The 17,646-nt window shown below is 36.0% G+C and overlaps 1 long non-coding RNA gene across 3 annotated transcripts in view; it reads left to right on the forward strand.

Annotated features, from left to right (window-relative positions):
• Positions 1-17,646, forward strand: part of LOC137204587 (uncharacterized) — a 129,874-nt gene that overhangs the window by 89,063 nt on the left and 23,165 nt on the right. Inside the window, exons 2-3 of one of the 3 annotated variants that reach the window (XR_010933742.1) lie at positions 2,531-2,663; positions 13,072-13,178. This is a non-coding gene — a long non-coding RNA (uncharacterized lncRNA). Of the gene's footprint in view, positions 1-2,530; positions 2,664-10,671; positions 11,781-13,071; positions 13,179-17,646 lie in introns of those variants that run through there. The other 2 variants (XR_010933743.1, XR_010933741.1) reach the window with 2 other exon arrangements.

The following is a 17,646-nucleotide window of genomic DNA, read 5'->3' on the forward strand; positions in this document are numbered from 1 at the left end:
ATCATAATATTTAAGTGGCTCACAGGGATACCCTGAAGTGGAGGGATTTGAAGAGTCTACACTGATACTGGACTTTTTAAAAAAATCATTACATTTTATCTAGGTCATAATTACAATAAGAAAAATAAAATACAATGTGTTAGGGAAGAAACTAAATAGTTTTACTTGTATAAATCTTTCAAATAAAATATTTAAAATTTTTTCTACTAAAATTTTTAAATCTGTAAACAGATTACAACTTTTATGTTAAAATTTATGTCTCAAGTGGCTTCACCAAATTTCTAATCAAGACTTTTTAATGATGACCTCTCTGAAATCTTGACAGATCAATCTGTAAGAAACATTGGTCTCACAAAAAGTAGCTAATGACAGAGATGTGTTAAACACTCTTTTTATATTGATGAAAATGACTTTCTCATCATTAACCAGAATTTGGATAACTTGAGCTACTTACATGGTCCTTATTATACTCAATTCTTCTTAAACCTAACAGCTTTCTTTTCTTTCATTGATCAGCATCACCTCAAAATTTCTGATGGTAATGCAAAATGATTTCTAATTCAATAAGACTTTTCATTTCAAAATAATCATGAAATTTTTCCTCAAGTTGCTCTAACAGCCTGTACTAGTCAGAGTTCTCCAGAGAAACAGAACAGAACCAACAAGATATTGTACATATATGGAGAAGGAGAGAGAGAGAGAGAGAGAGGGAGAGAGAGAGATTTTTTTAAGGAACTGGCTCATGTGACTGGAGGCTTGGTGAGTGCAAAATCTGATGGGGGAGGAAAGCAGCCTGGAAACTCAGGAAGGACTTGTGGTTCAAGTCCAAAGGCAGTTTGCTGTAAAATCAGAAAGGTAATTTGCTGATTACATTGCACATGTAATGGGTGGAGGTCATGGGGTGGAGGTCACACTTTTGGTTGAGTCAAGCCTTCAACTGATTGAATGAGACCCACCTACATAATGAAGGGCAACCTGCTTTACTCAAAGTCCATGTTTTTTAATGTAAATATCATACAAAAACACCCTCACAGAAACACCCAGAGTAATGTTTGACCAAATATCTGGGCACTGAGGCTCAAGCAAGTTGGCACATGAAATTAACTACCAAAAGTCTTAATTAGTCTTAGAATTCAAATTATGATTCTGACTAAATATTGCTAATGAGAAACTTCCCCTTCCAAAAGAAAATTTTTTCTCTGAATTTGTAAACTTTATGAGTACATATTAATAGAATACTTATATGGTCCTAGAAAGTTTTAAGTTTATTTAAGTGCTTTAAAAAGTTCAGTTAAGTAACCTTTTTTTTGGAGCCAGTAACTTGCATTTTATTTTACTTTTGTTATTGCTCATGAGTATCAAATATAATCCAGGACTAAACAGTACAGTGAGGTAAAAAGTTGAGAAATTCTCAAATATGGAGTAAAATATCTTAAATTTAAATCCCATGCACAAAATTCAGAATGACAAGATTTATGGTTAGACCGTGCTTTACAATGTGACTGAGGTTCAGAAAAGTTAATTAAGGGACAAATGTAGAGTCAGAATGGCAAACCCCAGGGATGAAGAATATGGGCTTTGCACTCACACGTTTTGGGGCCAAAACTTTTTTTGGAGCTAAAGTTTCCTCACCTGCCTCACAGGCCTGAAATAAAAAGTAAATAAGAAAAAAAATACACAGTCCTCAGCACAGTGACTGATGCAAAGTAAGTGTTCAACAAATAGAAGCTGGTATAATTTCTGTTTATATATTCTTTTCATTTTGTTTATCATTATCTTTATTATTACCCTAATTAAGGAGCTGGGATTTGATCCAGGGAATGCTTTTGCTAAAACTCATTTTCAGTAAACTATTTCTCAAGCTGGTATTTCTGTAGAACTGATCAGGAACTAAATACTACCCGAGGAGAATAAAAAAGGAAGTGAATGAAAAAAATTAATACTAAGAAAATAAATACTGCAGTCCATATCAATCACCTCATAAAAGCCTCTTATCACCAAGATAAGAGTGGGTGGAGACACTTCGCTAAATTACTATCAAGGCATTGTGGTAGCATTTGTATTAAGTGTGCCAGAAAAGGAAAATCTTTTTCCCCCCTGTACATTCACCTCATTCATCTCTACAGCTGCGGAAAAAATATTAGTAAATCTGGTCTTGAAGGGCAGAGGTGAGTGTTTAAGCCCCTTTTAGCACCAGCTACAGTTCAGAAACCCTCCATCAGCAACACCAAGTGACTCTTTTCTCTCTTCTGACCATTTCTCTTCTTGGCCTCTGTTTAGATTTTTCTTTATCACAAGTGCTGGGCTATTATGAGTGCAAGACCTATCATATTTTGCTCAAATCTTGTGGTGGTTACAGTTGTTCTTGCTCCTGTTGCTGAAATTGCATTTCTGATAACTCAAATTAGACCTCTGGGCATGGCTCATTCTGACCACAGCTAGTTGTCATTTCATATTTCTATCTGTGAGAGGTAACTGTCTGCTGTCTTCAAAACCAACAATCAAATAAAATTCTTTCTCTTTCTTTTAGATGTTTCTGGTATATTCCTGGGAACTGTGGAGAAATGAAACATGAAAGACATGTTTATGGGCTTTATTCTAGAGCACACAGGATAACAATTGCATGAAGCCAAGAAGGACAGACGTGTCCCTACATTCATCAGGTTGGTAGTAGTTCCTTACAAGGTGGAAGGCGTTGTGGTAGAAGCTGTGAATAACAAAAAGCTGTGTTATAAATGTTCCCTGCTGTCTAAGCCTGAGAATCAAATAAGGTCACTCACTGAAGAAAATGGTACATACACTAAGCCTTGAATTATAGGTTCAGTGTCAATCAGTGATGATGATTGGGGGAAAAAATCTCACATGGAGGGAAATACAGGGTAAAAAAGAACAACGCAGAACCAGGGAACTCTTAATAACAGTTTTATTATAATGCAGTGGAAGAATTAAAATTATCAAAAATAAGTCTATAAACATGAGCTGATAAATTCTACAAAAGGTATTGAGTTTGTATTTGGGAGAATTTTTAAAGTGTTTTTTAAAAAAGAATTGGCATAATCAAAGAAACGTGCCACATTTATAGAAAGATTAATGTAGTATTAATGGCAACAAAATTTTAGAAGCATAGATTTGGAATGAGAAGTTGTTCCATCTATGAGCAATTGCCCAGTTTTGAATGCTTACAGTTTTGAACTAGTAAGTTGAGAATTTAGAAGAGAACATGAGTGTGATAGACACTAAGATCCTCCAGGACCTAGTGACTTTTATAGGTGAAAACAAAGAGTGAAAGTCACCTCTGATAATTCATGAATGATCAAAATATAGCCAGTACCACAAGAAGTCGGAAGACTTGCACAGAAGTTGTGAGGAGTGGTATGTGGACAAGGGCAAGGAAAGGAAGAATTGAGGTTTAACAGCTGGTCCAGGTAGGAAGAGAAGTAAATCTGAGGAGAAAAAGTCAGTAGAAGACAGAAATGTAAGCCTCATCTATGTGGAACTGATTATTAAAGCCATGAGCACAGATGGTATCACTGGGAAAAGAAGAGCATATGAGAACAAAAAGAACTTACATTTTTTGATCACTTTTTATATATTAGAGCCTGGGTTTGGTATTTCATATATAGCATTTCATTTATCTAGTGTAAAAAAATCTTGAAAAATGTCCAAAACAGGCATGGAAAAAGAGGAAAAGGACATTGAAGGAGAAAGAATAGTGGGAGGAGAAAGGAATAAAGGAAAACAAAATTAATACGTTGTCATATTACCTAAAGCAAAAGGAAGGAAGAGAGGCAGAGGCTGTTCTGCATTGGCAAATTCTGAGTGGGGGGCAACGGGAGGGGAGCATTGAAGATGAAACCCAAGATTAGGTTGATTTTTAATGATCTTTGAGATTCATGGCATAAATTGTGAGGTTGAAAACAAGATTTCAAGGCCTTAAGAATGAGTTTGTAAAATGTTCATAGTAACGCATGAGAGACTAGTGTCTTTTCCTTATAGTCCCTTAGCACTACAGAAAACAATGCAATGTTCCCTGTACTTTATCCCTTGCATCTTCTTCCTTGTGGTCTTTGGTCTAATTTTCGTCTGTTCTTGTGTCTGTGAAAAAGATGGCTCTAGGTACACTGGACCTTTCATTAAAGAAATGATCATAGAACTCCATTTATAAACCTGATACTAAAAATACACCAGTGAATTATTTTTCTTCCTAATGGTTTTGAGCATCTTCTCTGTGTCAGTACTGTTGTTTTGTGTGTACTATCTAATTTATTTTCAGAATGACCTTATTGCATCATTGTTATTATTTTCATTTGTCAGTGAGGCAAACAGAGGCACAGACAGGTTATTTTTCTGATGCAAAAAACTCTCCAAATAGAAATTGGAAGCAGTTTTGTATGTAATGGATTATGTGTCTTTTGCATTTGTGATTTAGATGGATCAGTACTATGGTCCATGATCTTAACTGCCAGTTTATGCTTTGTTCTATTTGTTTCCAACAAACATCAGTGAATACTTTTCACGTATGCCCCACATGGAGAAGATATGATAGCTTTCTTTATACTGAGAGTGAGCATCTTCAAAAGTGAATAAAAATGGAAAAAAGTAAATGAAACAAATTTACAAAATTAGTAATTTAGAAAAACAAAATATAAATTATTTTAATTAAATATAAAAAAAAGTTTGACAATTAATAATTCTTATATTGTGAGCTTTTTGTCAGTGTGTATTATTGTAGTAATTGAGGTGTTTTGGGGTTTCATATAAGACGCTCTTTCAAAGGTATATTCGGTTTCTCTCTCCTTTTATACATTTATTTAATGGGGTTGGCATTTAACATTTTTCATACATGGCTATATTTCACATTGATGTATTAAATATTGTTGAGATGTTTCTTTCTGTATTTTTATAATCTAGTAGGTTATAGGTTTTTATACCTTTCTTAATTGCTTCTATTGCAAAACAATTTTTAAAAATTGGCTAAATAAAAATAATGTTGTAATAAGGGTGGAGTGAATCTATTGTTTTATAAAATTCTTTCCAAGTTGTTCTCTTCACTTTTGTTTTGATATTCAGTCACAGAAACTAAGTAAACGAAACCTCTCTAGGGATAATAGGAATGTAAAAAATACAGACATGCGTGCACACACACACACACACACACGATGTTCATCTCCTTATAAGACACATTTAGAATATTAGGTGAAGAAAAGTCTTAAGGACAAATACTGATTTTCCCATTTCGGTCTTGGAGAGTCAAGGAGAGATATCTCTTGTTTGTTTTTAGGATGCCCAAGTGTTCCATTAGTTCAGTCAAAGATTTAATCAATCATCCAGATGTTTGAATAATTGTCCAAATGTTTTTGTCAACTTTGTGTGAAATAACTGAATGGCCTGAACTGACTTGAGTTGTTATCTTAATGCATGGCAGAGTTCAACTGAGGAAAGTATTAATTGGATCCCAACCACATGGCCTTAACAGAGAAGTAGAAACTGGTACTCCCACATTCCCATTAAATCCTGGGGTCATGCCTATTCACTTTGGTAAAATTGAACTCAAGATTTAGAGAGGTTCTGCCTCAAGAATCTAAAGACCTAGTCTGAAGGGATCTTTTGAATATTTCTTTAGTTGTATAAAATTTGAAAAAAAATCAAATTGGTTACTACCTTTTATATCTGTCTTACTTTAGATCAAGTTCAAAGCTGGAAATGTCACTTTAGTTTCCTTAAAATAATTTTTTTTCTAATGAAATTATTAGGATTTCTTAGATTACCAAATGTTGCAAAACGGTGCATGGAATGATAGTGGAAAGAAAGGACGAACTTTAGAAATAAACACATCTGGTTTTGAATCTTAGCTCTGCTATTATAAATAACTTGATGTTGAGTAAGTTATTCGATTTTCCTAATCTTCAATTTTCTCATCTGTAAATTTCAATATTATTGTAAAGTTTAACTATAATGAACATAAAATGGCTAGAACATTATAACTCATAGCTATTATGGTTTTCTTAATCATAATAGATACATTTCTTTAAGATGGAATGTGTCATATCTATATGGAATTTTAACTTTATATTAGTGCTTATAATCTTTGTATACTCAGTTTTCAACCTGCAACTACTTGGGGCTAGTATTCATTCATCCATTCAACAAATTTTTTAACACTAACTGTATTCCTAGTACTGTCTCAGTAATGGGGAAACAATGAGGAAAACATAGAAAAAAAAGAAAAGAAAATAGACATGGTCGCTGTCCAATTAGAATTTGAAATTAATTTGGAAGAAAAACCAAAAAGGTAAATAATCCGATTTTAAAAATATATGATTCTGGAGTGTACTCTACTCAAAAAAGTACAGTAAAAGAAAAAAAAAAAGTACAGGTACTGTAAGAAAGTAGAACTGAATGACCCGATTTAATTTGAATTGTTTAAGAAGGGTCTGAGTAAGTGCTATTCAACCTGATTCTTGAAGGGTAAGTGTGGTCAGTAGGTAAATCAAGGGGAAAATGGTAATTCCATGCAGAGAAAACTGATGTGTAAAAGTCCTGAGTCAGGAAAGAGCTTTCTGCATTGAGAAACTAAAACAAGATTGGTGGGGTTGGAAAGTTGGGACAAGGGGTGGCATGATCAGAGGGGAGTCTGGGGTAATGGAAGGGAAAGACAATCAAAGGCATTTTAGAGTCACTCTTAAGCTTAATCTCGAGAGGATAGAACTGAACACTTGCTTTATTTAGCCTCTTTTCACACCTCTTCCACCGAAATCCATGTGGAAGTTAGAAAAGAATATTTTACAGGCTGAATTCTCAAAAACAAGAAAGAGAACTCTCAAGGGACTAGAACATGGAAGGAAACCCTGACAGCAGAAGGTCAAACTGAAAGGAGAAAAGAGAATGCAAAATGTGCAAGAGAAAGTTCTGCCTTAAAAGGTGAGAGAGAGTAAGGCATCTTCATGACGTCAGTAAGTGACACCAGGGGCCACAGAGCCCAGGGCAGCCAACACAACAGTGAGCTGGAGTAGCACAAAGGGGAATGTATAAAGCAAATACTGTTAGCCCCACAAAGGAAAATGGGCAAATTCACAATCACAGCGAGAGGCTGAACATCTCTCTCTCAGGAACCAACCGAGAAACCACCCACTAATAAAGAGGGATATGGAGGAGTTGTGTAATGCACTTAACAAGCCTGATTGAATAGCTACACAAAGAAGCCTCCACCATACCAAGAAAACTACATGTCATTTTCAAGCACACAGGCTACAGCCACAAAAATTTAGCATGCGCTAGACCACAATGGGAATGTCAGCAAATTCCATAAAGGTGATATTATACAGGCTCCATTTACTTATGCATCAACAATTACAAGAAATTCCACTATTCAGAAAAAATCCCCATATACCAGGAAATTAAGCACACACACACATACACACAACTGCAAATAATTATTAAAGTGAAAATCAATGTGGAACTTATAAACTATTTGGAGCTGAATAAATAAATGAAAAGTGCTACGTAACAAAACTAGTGGAATATGACTGAAGCAAGACTGAGAAGAAAAGATATGAACTTAAATGTGTCTATTTGAAAAGAAGATTGAAAATAAATGATCTTTGCTTTTAAGACAAGAATCTAGGAAAACAAAACAGAAAACAGAAGAAAGTGATTAATACAAATGAAAGCACAAAACAACTAACTCTAAACTTTAAAAATGTATAAGTAAAAACAAAACCCAGTACTTTGAAAAGAATAATAAGTTACTTTAGCAAATATAACCAAGATTTAAAAAATACATACAATTGTCAGAAATGAAAAGTGAAACAAGAACAACACAGAGGAGAGCGAAAAATTGTAAGAAAGCAATAAACTGCAGAGCAGTACATTTGTAAGCCTAAATTAAACCGATAATTAATTTCCAAAAGATAAATTTCAAATGTATGTACTTTTCTGAAGCTTATTATAGTTCAAAAATAGGTTTAAAATTAATGGTAATTAAAATATATTCTCCAGGAGAATAAAAAAAAGAAAGAGAGGAGAGGCAGAATCTAGCTAAAAGGTTCCAGGTGAGTAAAAGTTGTGGGACAAAAGAAGTGGTTCCTTTAGGGCATGTTTAGGACTGTAGTATTCTGTGCCAGGCAAGTTTTCAGGGAGAGATGGTAGGAATATGTAATTTAATATTATTTATTAATATTGGTCATTACTGAAACCTCTAAGTCCTGAACAGTCATTCTGCTTTTTTTTCTCTTCTGGCCCAAATCTCAGAATCTAGGCTATTATGAGGGTGTTTAATTTGAAGCCCTTGGAAGCTCTATCAGACCTCCAAGAGTCAAAGAAAATAAGAATGGCTTCTAATAGTTCCCTCCCACCCCAATGAGTGCTCAGAATTCAAAAATAACCCTAATAACAATTTTCTAGGCTATATATACTTTCTTAAAATATTTATTTTCCTGGCCCAGGCCCCTCTGACAACTGATATTAATGTTTTAGAAAAGTGCATACAGTCTCAAAAATTGTATGAATTATCATTTATAATTGAGTTGGAAAACGGCGAGACCGTCTGATCTCTTTTCCCCACTAAATAAATGCTTTCTCATGATGACGTGAACTTTATTTGTTATTTAAACTTTTTAGGGGACAAATATGTTTGTTTTTCTACCATCAGGGCTGAGAATGTGCATCTAGAGGTGAATGCATCACTAGTGACTCTGAGCACCCCTCCTCTGTGACTGGGTGAAGTTTACTCAGTGTGTTGGTGGCCCAGGTAGTGCCATCGTGCACCTGCTTTCTCACCCTTTGATTTGGCTTTTAGATATTGTGCCCTTTTTACAAAGGATTACTTGAAAAATACAAGGCATAAATAAAATAGAAGTAAATATGATGAAAAATCATGTGAGAAATGCACACACTTCAGGGTGGATGAGTTTGGTAGGTCTGCCATAACGAAGTACCAGAGACTGGGTGGCTTAAACAATAGAAATTTCTTTTCTCACAGTTCTGGAGGCTGGAAGTCTGAAATCAAAGTGTCAATAGAGTTGGTTTCCTTCTGAGACCTCTCTCCTTGGCTTGCAGGAAGCTACCGTCTCCTGTATCTTCATGTGGTCTTCCCTCTGTACCCATCTGTGTCCAAATTTCCTCTTCTTATAAAGACACCAGTCATATCAGATTAGAATCCATCCTATAGAACTCATTTTAACTTAATTACATCTTTAGAGACCCCGCCTCTAAATACAATCACATTCTGAGGTACCGGGGGTTAGGGCTTCCATATGAATATGTGAGAGGGACACGGTGCAGCCCATACATAACAGGGGATTTTTGTAGAATATAAAAATAAAAGGGGGAAAAATGAGAAATATGGTGTAAAGATAGCTGATAAGACCGTTGTGTGAGCAATGAAAGAAAAATGATTTGAGAAGAATTTAAAACGCTCACATGGGACTTCCCTGACGGTCCAGTGGTTAAGACTCCTTGCTCCCAATGCAGGAGGCATGGGTTTGATCCCTGGTCGGGGAATTAAGATCCCGCATACCACAAGGTGCATTCAAAAAAAAAGAAAAGTGCTCACAAACTTGGCCAAATACTAGTTAAGCAGTTGAAATTAACTTCTACTTTGCCGCCGACATAACTCCACAGTACTTTGTTGTTTCCTGTAGCTCGTTGCATTAACCCAGTTAGTTGTGTGAAAAGCTTTTAGAAATTGCCTGCACACCATAAGGACTTAGCAAGTATCAGCCTTCTTGGCCGTCCTCATTGTTAGATTGCATTCTAGCACTCATCACGGTCTGCCTTTAATGCGGTCCACTCATGTGTCTAGTCTCCCCAACAATCCTGAATTCCCAAAAGGCAGAGAGACTCACTTCTGTTTCTCTGTCTCAGGATACAGTGTAGCCACATAGTGTTTGACACCTAGAATGTGCTAAATCAAAGTTAAGCTTCAGAGGAAAAATAAAAACAAAAAACAGATTTGCCATTTCTTAATGTTTTTTCCCCCCTTAAAATCCTGGACTAGACACATGCTCTAATACATGCTGAATGAAATACAAGTAATATTTGTTTAAGTATGGAAATAAAATTTGTCTTTTTTTGAGAACAAACAAAAGGAAAACCACTTACTGAGGTATTTTAGAGGCTCATGAGAAAAACAGGCAGGAGCTAAATTTTAAAACACTAAAGAATTTTAATTTGGTAGTGTTTGTAAAATGCTTTAAAGGTGCAGAGTGATGCATGTGCTTTTTTTTGAACTTGGCAAAAAGGAAAAGGACAAATACTTAAGACCAGATGGAGTGTGAAAAACATGAAGAAAAAAAGTGAAAACTAAGTCAGCAAAAATATAGTTTTTCAGAAATAATTGATATTTTTGCTGTCATCTGGAATGACCAAACCTCCAACTTTAATAAGAGAAAATATAATTTTTAAAATATCCAATTTGTAAATGTATTTTTATTTTGAAGAAATTTAATTAGAGAGGTATGAAAAATGTTATCATTCTGCTTTCTCCTAGAAAGTAAAAATGGGATATCTATATAAACAGGAGCTGAACAGGAAAGCTCTGCTTGGTCTGAACACCTCAGACTTTTGAGTGTGAGATTGGTGTTTTGGTGTGGGCTGCAGGCACTGTATGTAGCTTCCTTGTTGTATGTTGTTTCCAGTGGTGGTGATGTATTTTGCTCTCCTACTTTACAGAACTCTATTACAAAACACCTGGTGCAATTTAATAGTCATTTTTGTACTGCTGTTCCATCACTTTATTGTCATATTTAAATTTTTTGAAGTAATTCAAAAATGTTAGCCTGGCACGGTTTGAAGAACTCTGAATCAGGACCTGGCTGGCATTAATGCTCTGCTCAGCTGTGCATTTAGATGTAAACAATAGGTAAGTCACCTAATTTCTCTAATCCTCTATTTTCTTATTTGAAAGAGGAGGAAAATACTATCTATTCTCGCTATCTAACGTAGTTGTAATAAGGATCATATGAGAATATGTATCTAAAAGTGCTGCTTAAATGAAATGGGCTTACCTTATTATTATTTGTTAAACAGAACTCATAATTGACTTTTGTCGAATCACCAGCTCCCATACTTCAGATGATATCAACTACAAGAGATGCGTGTTTTCTATATATATTGCTCAGAGAAATTGTAGCAGGCAGCTTCTGTGACAGAGGTTGGTATATGATAAGACATAACCAAAATTTAGAGTTGCAAAAACACTCAAAGATATCTAATTAGGTTTCCATGTGAATTTGTAAATAAGACTGAAACCCAGAAATGGTTAATAATTTTCCTAAGATCAGTGTGCTCTGATAGCTAATTTAGTGCTTACTATGGCTCATACATGATGCTATTGGAAATGATTGCTGGATTAGACAGGGCCTTGCTCAATCTTTTAGATCAGGGGTCAGCAAACTACAGTTCATGGGTTAAATCTGGGCCACCACTTGTTTTTGTAAAGTTTTATTGGAACACATCCACATCTATCTATTTACATACTGTCTATGGCTGCTTTCATGTTACAGTGAAGTAAGTCAGAAAGAAAAACAAATACCATATGCTAGCACATATATATGGAATCTAAAAAAAAAAAAAAAAGGTTCTGATGAACCTAGGGGCAGGACAGGAATAAAGATGCAGAGGTAGAGAATGGACTTGAGTACACGGGGAGGGGAAAGGGTAAACTGGGACGAAGTGAAAGAGTAGCATTGACATATATACACTGCCAAATGTAAAATAGATAGCTAGTGGGAAGCAGCTGCATAGCACAGGGAGATCAGCTTGGGGCTTTGTGACCACCTAGCGGGGTGGGATAGGGAGGGTGGTAGGGAGACGCAAGAGGGAAGGGACATGGGGATATATGTACACATATAGCTGATTCACTTTGTTGTACAGCAGAGGCTAACACAACATTGTAAGGGGATTATACTACAATAAAGATATTAAAAATAAACAAATTTTAAAAAGCACCATTATTAAAAAAAAAAGAAAGTAAATTCCATAAAAGCTAACTTCCTTGACAAAAGTAAAAGATTTTATTTCCCTCCTTGTAAAGTAAGAAGATACGAACTTCATGGTGTGCACATAGAAGGAGCTTCTGAGACAAAGAACAAAAACTCTCAGTAAACAATAGGTTTTCACACAATAAACAACAGAAAGCAATGGATACTTCTGGAACCCTCTCCATCCTTCTTTCCTACAGGTTTACAGACCAGGGATTGCCTTGACAGGGAAGAGACTATACTGTCTTACCGAAAGATTGTTCTCAAGTCACTAAACAAGAATTAATTGCACATGCTTCTATCATGTTACTTTTAAAGCAGGTTATTGTAAGACAGTGCTAGCCTATGAATTCTCAAGAGAAGTATGTCCTGAGAAAGTAAGCATAGGAAGTTTACCTATTTCCTTATTCATGTTTCTTCCCTTGCCTTTTGCCTGGTGAGGTAATGCAATAACAGAACCTTCAGCTTATTATTTTAAGCAGAGTTCATCTAGTTCACTTTGGGTTCCTGGGTGGTGAAATGCTTGAAGACCTCCCATGGATAGAAAACCTTTGCATTGTAATCTTATTACACAACAGGGAAGGTCAATGGAATGAGCCTTTTTTTCCCCCTCATTTTAGTTTGTCTCTACCACATAAAAATGTGACACAGAATGAAGCAGACCCAAGTCTCTGCGTGTGATATTAACTTGGAACTGCTTTTTGTCTGTCATCATTGACCATGTCACCACTTTGTCACCTGCCTCCTAGATTTTGTCAACTGTAGCTGGGTGTCTAAGATCACTTTCATCCTTGTGGAATGTGCCTGCGGCGTTTGCATGAGGGCTAGTCCACTCAGATAAGGCTATTGCTGCTGGGGAAGTTATTTTGTTTGCATTCCCTGGATTTGTGAGATTAACAGAGAGCCCTCCAAGGTGGGATGAGGAGGACTTCAAAAATGTCAAGGGAGGAAACACGCCCTCTAGCCATTTGATTGTGAGATTGATTTTGCGAAATGACATGTGTAGTGACCCCTTTACACACAGCTTTTTACTTCATCCAGTACTGTGGCTGAGCTTTCTTCATCCCGGTTTTCCTTTCATTCAAAACAGAAAAAAAGAAAGTTTTATCAAACCCCAGAACTCAATCTCCCAGCATCTGTTTACACTTCTTGGAATGACTGAATATGTGTGAGAAGAAAATGGCAGAAACCGGGAGGGTAAGGGAGGAATGGCCCCCTTCCTAAACTCTTTTGAGGACATTTGGTTTCTTCCCGCCTTCATTCCCCTCCTCTTCAGTTCCTACTTCCCCACAAACAACTTTACTCATTTTGTGCAAAAGTTTGCCATTTGGTGTTCAAGGTTAATTTTAATACCTAGATGTTTCAGCTGCTAGTTCTTCAATAGACTCCAGGATTCCCTCTGCACTTTTGGTGACTATATAATAGTCATGGCATAAAGAGTAGGATTTGGTTTCATCTACAGTCACAACCACAGAGTTTTGTATTTGCTTTAGAGCAGTAGCTCTCAAAATGGAAACTTTGAAAATATTTTATTTATTTGGTTAAAACCATTGGGTCATATCAAAAAACACGACTGAACAAAGAAATATGAAGAGGAAGTGTGGGGAAAGGAAGGACTCAGAGTTATGCTGGAGGACCAATAAAGGGAATAAAACCCATCATTTTAATATCTTATACATTTCCCTTTTCTATTTAAAAGAAAATCTCAATAAGCGGGCTAGCCTGTAACATCATTCTTCCAGGCTTCTCCATTCCTATTTAACTACATGAAAACCTGTCTGTAAGCCCCCCACTGGGAGAGGGAAAACATTCCCTTTGCTGGCAGGTGGTCTTTTGCAAGCACTTCCCAATTGAAAGCATATGTTCCTGGGTGTGAGGAGGCTTCTGGTAAGTAGGGAGGAAGCTCTTGTGGAGAATGATTGGATTATGTAGGCAAATTCAAGATAAGCATGCTTAGTCCTCCCTTCCTTCCACAATAAAGGTAGAGGCTTTTGATATCACATAGAAGGTCTCTATCCTACTCATCTTCACCTCCAAGTTGAAGGTCTTCCTTCACTGTCCTACAACATAGTTCAGTGTTCACATCCTCTTTCATATTCGCGTTAAACTAAGACCCCCTTGTTTCTCTTCCTTTTCCTGGTCTTTGCCACCAAGACCAGTTAAGCTACCAATAACATGAGATTGATCTTCTTAAGGATAAGATCCCTTCCGCAGAACTCAGATTTCTTCACAGTTAATGGAAGAAAGGAGAGAGGCAATGAAGAACCAAAAGAATATCCTTTTCCTGTTCAAAGAGGGGGAAAGTCTTTTAGCAAAGATTTTTTTTAAATGAGAAATTTGATTCAGGAAGAGCAGTATGCGAATGACCATTTCAAAGGAAATCAATGAGAAAAGTTCAAGAAAATGATCATAATGAAATATATCTTAGCAATACATCTTTTACTAAACATCAGACATCTATTATGTGCCTTTCCCTGTCTGAACACATTTTCGTAAAGGCTCAACGTAGCTAATTCTGTTGCATTTCCTGGAATGAAGAAAGAGTGAGTTTGCTTCACAAAAGTTAGAATTTAATTGAATTTTGTGAAGTACAAAACCCAAAAAAACATTTTCCCCAATATCCCAAACTCTAAAAATAATTGAGGACTGCACAGAGGCAGTGAAAAACTGCATAATATTGGAAAATGTTCTTTACCTCAACCCAAAAGCACTTTATAAATGGGTACAGTATCTCATGGTGAAAAGAGGAGGTCAGATTGATGCTGTTTTAAGCAATGGGTTATTTAGTTAAGATTTGCTGCATCAGCTTCCAAGTGCTCCCCCAAATGTCAGTGCTCTAATAGTGAACATTCTGTTGCTTGAAAGATCAAAGTTTTCTTTACTGGTCAGAAAAAGTGGCATCACATTTTTGCTTTTCCCCAATAACTGATTTTTGTACATTTACTATAGAAAGTGAATCTAACCATATTGAAGGGGATAATAGTCAGGTTACTTAGCTTGGAAAATATTGAAAATGAGGCAAACGCCTCTCATTTTCTTTTTAACAGAAATATCATACACTGTACTTGCAAACCATTAGTTTATGAGTGAACTAGTTTACAATGTATGTAGTATTATATGTGCATGTTAGCACTTCTAAGAGCTGCTTGAGTAACCCGGAAAAAAGGGTCAAGAAAATATTGAACTGTCCTTCAGTTATTACAGGCTATTTAGAAACTGGAAAACAAGCTAATTCTGATTTAAGAAAAACATAACAATACTTTGTTTTTATATAGTACTTTTCAGACATGACTTCATTATTTATCAGAACATTCTTCTGAGCGTAGGTAGCAAGGGCTTTCTTCAGTTTACAGAGGCATAAACTTGGGCATGAAAAGATTAATTGATTTCTGCCAGGCACAGAAAATCTATGCCAAAGGGAAAGAGAGACCAACTTTCTACAAAGGACTCAGGAGCCTGCTCTTCCTCCAGTAAATAGAAATCACATCATCTTTAACTTTTGTAACAACTTCTTAGAATCTTTGCTACACAATCAGTATTAACCATCTGCGTGGTATTGATTTAAGAAGATTTGGGGGTCTTGCTCATTTATTGCTTTATGCTAACACACTGCACTCACATAGAACATAGTCATTGGTTGAACAGCATTGCTTACATGTAATAGAGAAAAGATGACAATCAGTAATGACACTCGATTCGCAATTCAAGAGTGCACAAAGGGTACAGTGAAGAGTTGTCATTACTTGCTCCTAGCAAGTACTATTTAAGGCCAGAAAATCACGTAATTAGAGGCACTTTCAAAGCTCCTGATTTCAAGATAACTTTCAAACATAATTATCACATTTTTGACTGGAGACATATCAAGGCCACAGACATTAGTTTCTGCAAAAATCTCCTGTCAGTAATGTGTTATAGTACCCTTATAACAATATATCTTGGAAATTACTTTGCTTATGTAGTTTTTCGGGTCTGAATGAAGTAGAAGAGCGACACAGTCAGTTCACATTTTTGTAAGTTCACTTTGGCCTATAACATGGAGAACGTAGAGGTCGATGGGATGGAAGGCAGGGTGATTAGTTAGGAGGTTTTGGTGAGAATGAAGGTAAAAAATAATGGCAGCATTAATTAGAGTGGTGTTAGTGGTGATGGAAAGAAGTAGGTGGACATACACATACTTACTGGATAAAATAGATGTTTGGTTGGTTTGGGGGGCTGAAAGAAAGGAGTTAAAAATATCTCCCAGGTTTTGTTTGTTTGTTTGTTTTCAATTAAGTGGATGCTGATGCCATTCAGTGAGATTAGGATTAGCAGAGGGTCAAAGATTTAGTCTGGGGAAATGAAGCGCCAGCTTTTGACATGATGAGTTTGAGATGCCTGGGAGATACCTAGGTAAAACCATGGGCAATTGAATGTATGGTTCAGAGTTCAGCCTCAGTGGATATCCTCTATGAAATCTTCCATAATCACTTTAATGGAAAGCCATGTCTAAATTCTGGATGCCTCTTCATGGCTAAGATTTGAGGAGTTATCTTGATTTATCTCACAGTATCTTAATATATAGTTTAACAAAAATATTACCTAATTTCTTCAGTTACTTGTAGTCTAGAAGTGCAAATTTATAGAGTAAATTTAAAAGCAATGATCTTTTCTAAATTCATAGAATATTTGAATTATATCCCTTAATTCTGCTTCAGGCAGGTATTATATTCGTATGCACAAACCCAACATTCTTCTTGGAATTCAGTATTTTCTTGGTATTACGAAATAAGACTTCTATTTTTATAAACAGCAGGTGTTTGACCGGGGAGATGATTCATATGCTTTTAAGTCCAGAGCTCTAATGAATGTTCTAGGTTTTCAGATATGAATTTATAACCTGTCATTCATTCATTCAGCAGGCACTATCCTAGGTGCTTTGATTTGCCTGTTTGATAAACATCTCTTTCCTTGGAAAGATTATAATCAATGGAGAAGACAGTAAAGAAAAGATACAGTATATAGAATATAGTATAATATATAGTATATTAAATGGTTATTAGTTATTTGGAGAAAAATTAAAGTTGAGAAGATGAAAAGGGAGCACTTAAAGACGAGTGTTTTCAGCTTTCAATGAGGTAGTCAGGGGAAGCTTCACTAGGAAGGTGGAATTTGAGACTAGACCTAAAGGAGATGAGGGAGGATGTCAAGCCACTATATGGGGGAAGAATGCACCCTCAACAGAGGGGACAGAAAGTGCAAGGGCTCTATGTAGTCACGGCCTCCAGAGTAAGGACACCAAAGTGATTAGAGTGGAGTAAGCAACAGGGAAAGCTGTAGTAGATGAAGCTGAAGAGGGAAGGAAGTAGGGGTTCCAGATTGTTTGTACCTTTTAGGCCAAGACAGGAATGAATTCATGGAGAGTTTTAAGCAGATGAGTGACATGCTCTGATGCATTCTTAAAGGATCACTGCTTGTTATGTTAAAAGTAGGCAGTCAGGTGTCAAAATGAAAGCAGGGAAAGTTAGAATAATTCAGGAGAAAATTAATGGGGGTTTGCTGTGATGGTTAATTCCAGCAGGCCTGAAATTGGCCTGAGCTGTTTGGCTGAAGTAAGAGATGTATCTGTATAAGTATGGCTCACTAACCGATTGTGTCACTGGATAGTTTAAAAAGAAATAGTAATAAG

The sequence above is a fragment of the Pseudorca crassidens genome, chromosome 13, assembly GCF_039906515.1.
Source record: "Pseudorca crassidens isolate mPseCra1 chromosome 13, mPseCra1.hap1, whole genome shotgun sequence".
Lineage (NCBI taxonomy): Eukaryota > Metazoa > Chordata > Mammalia > Artiodactyla > Delphinidae > Pseudorca > Pseudorca crassidens.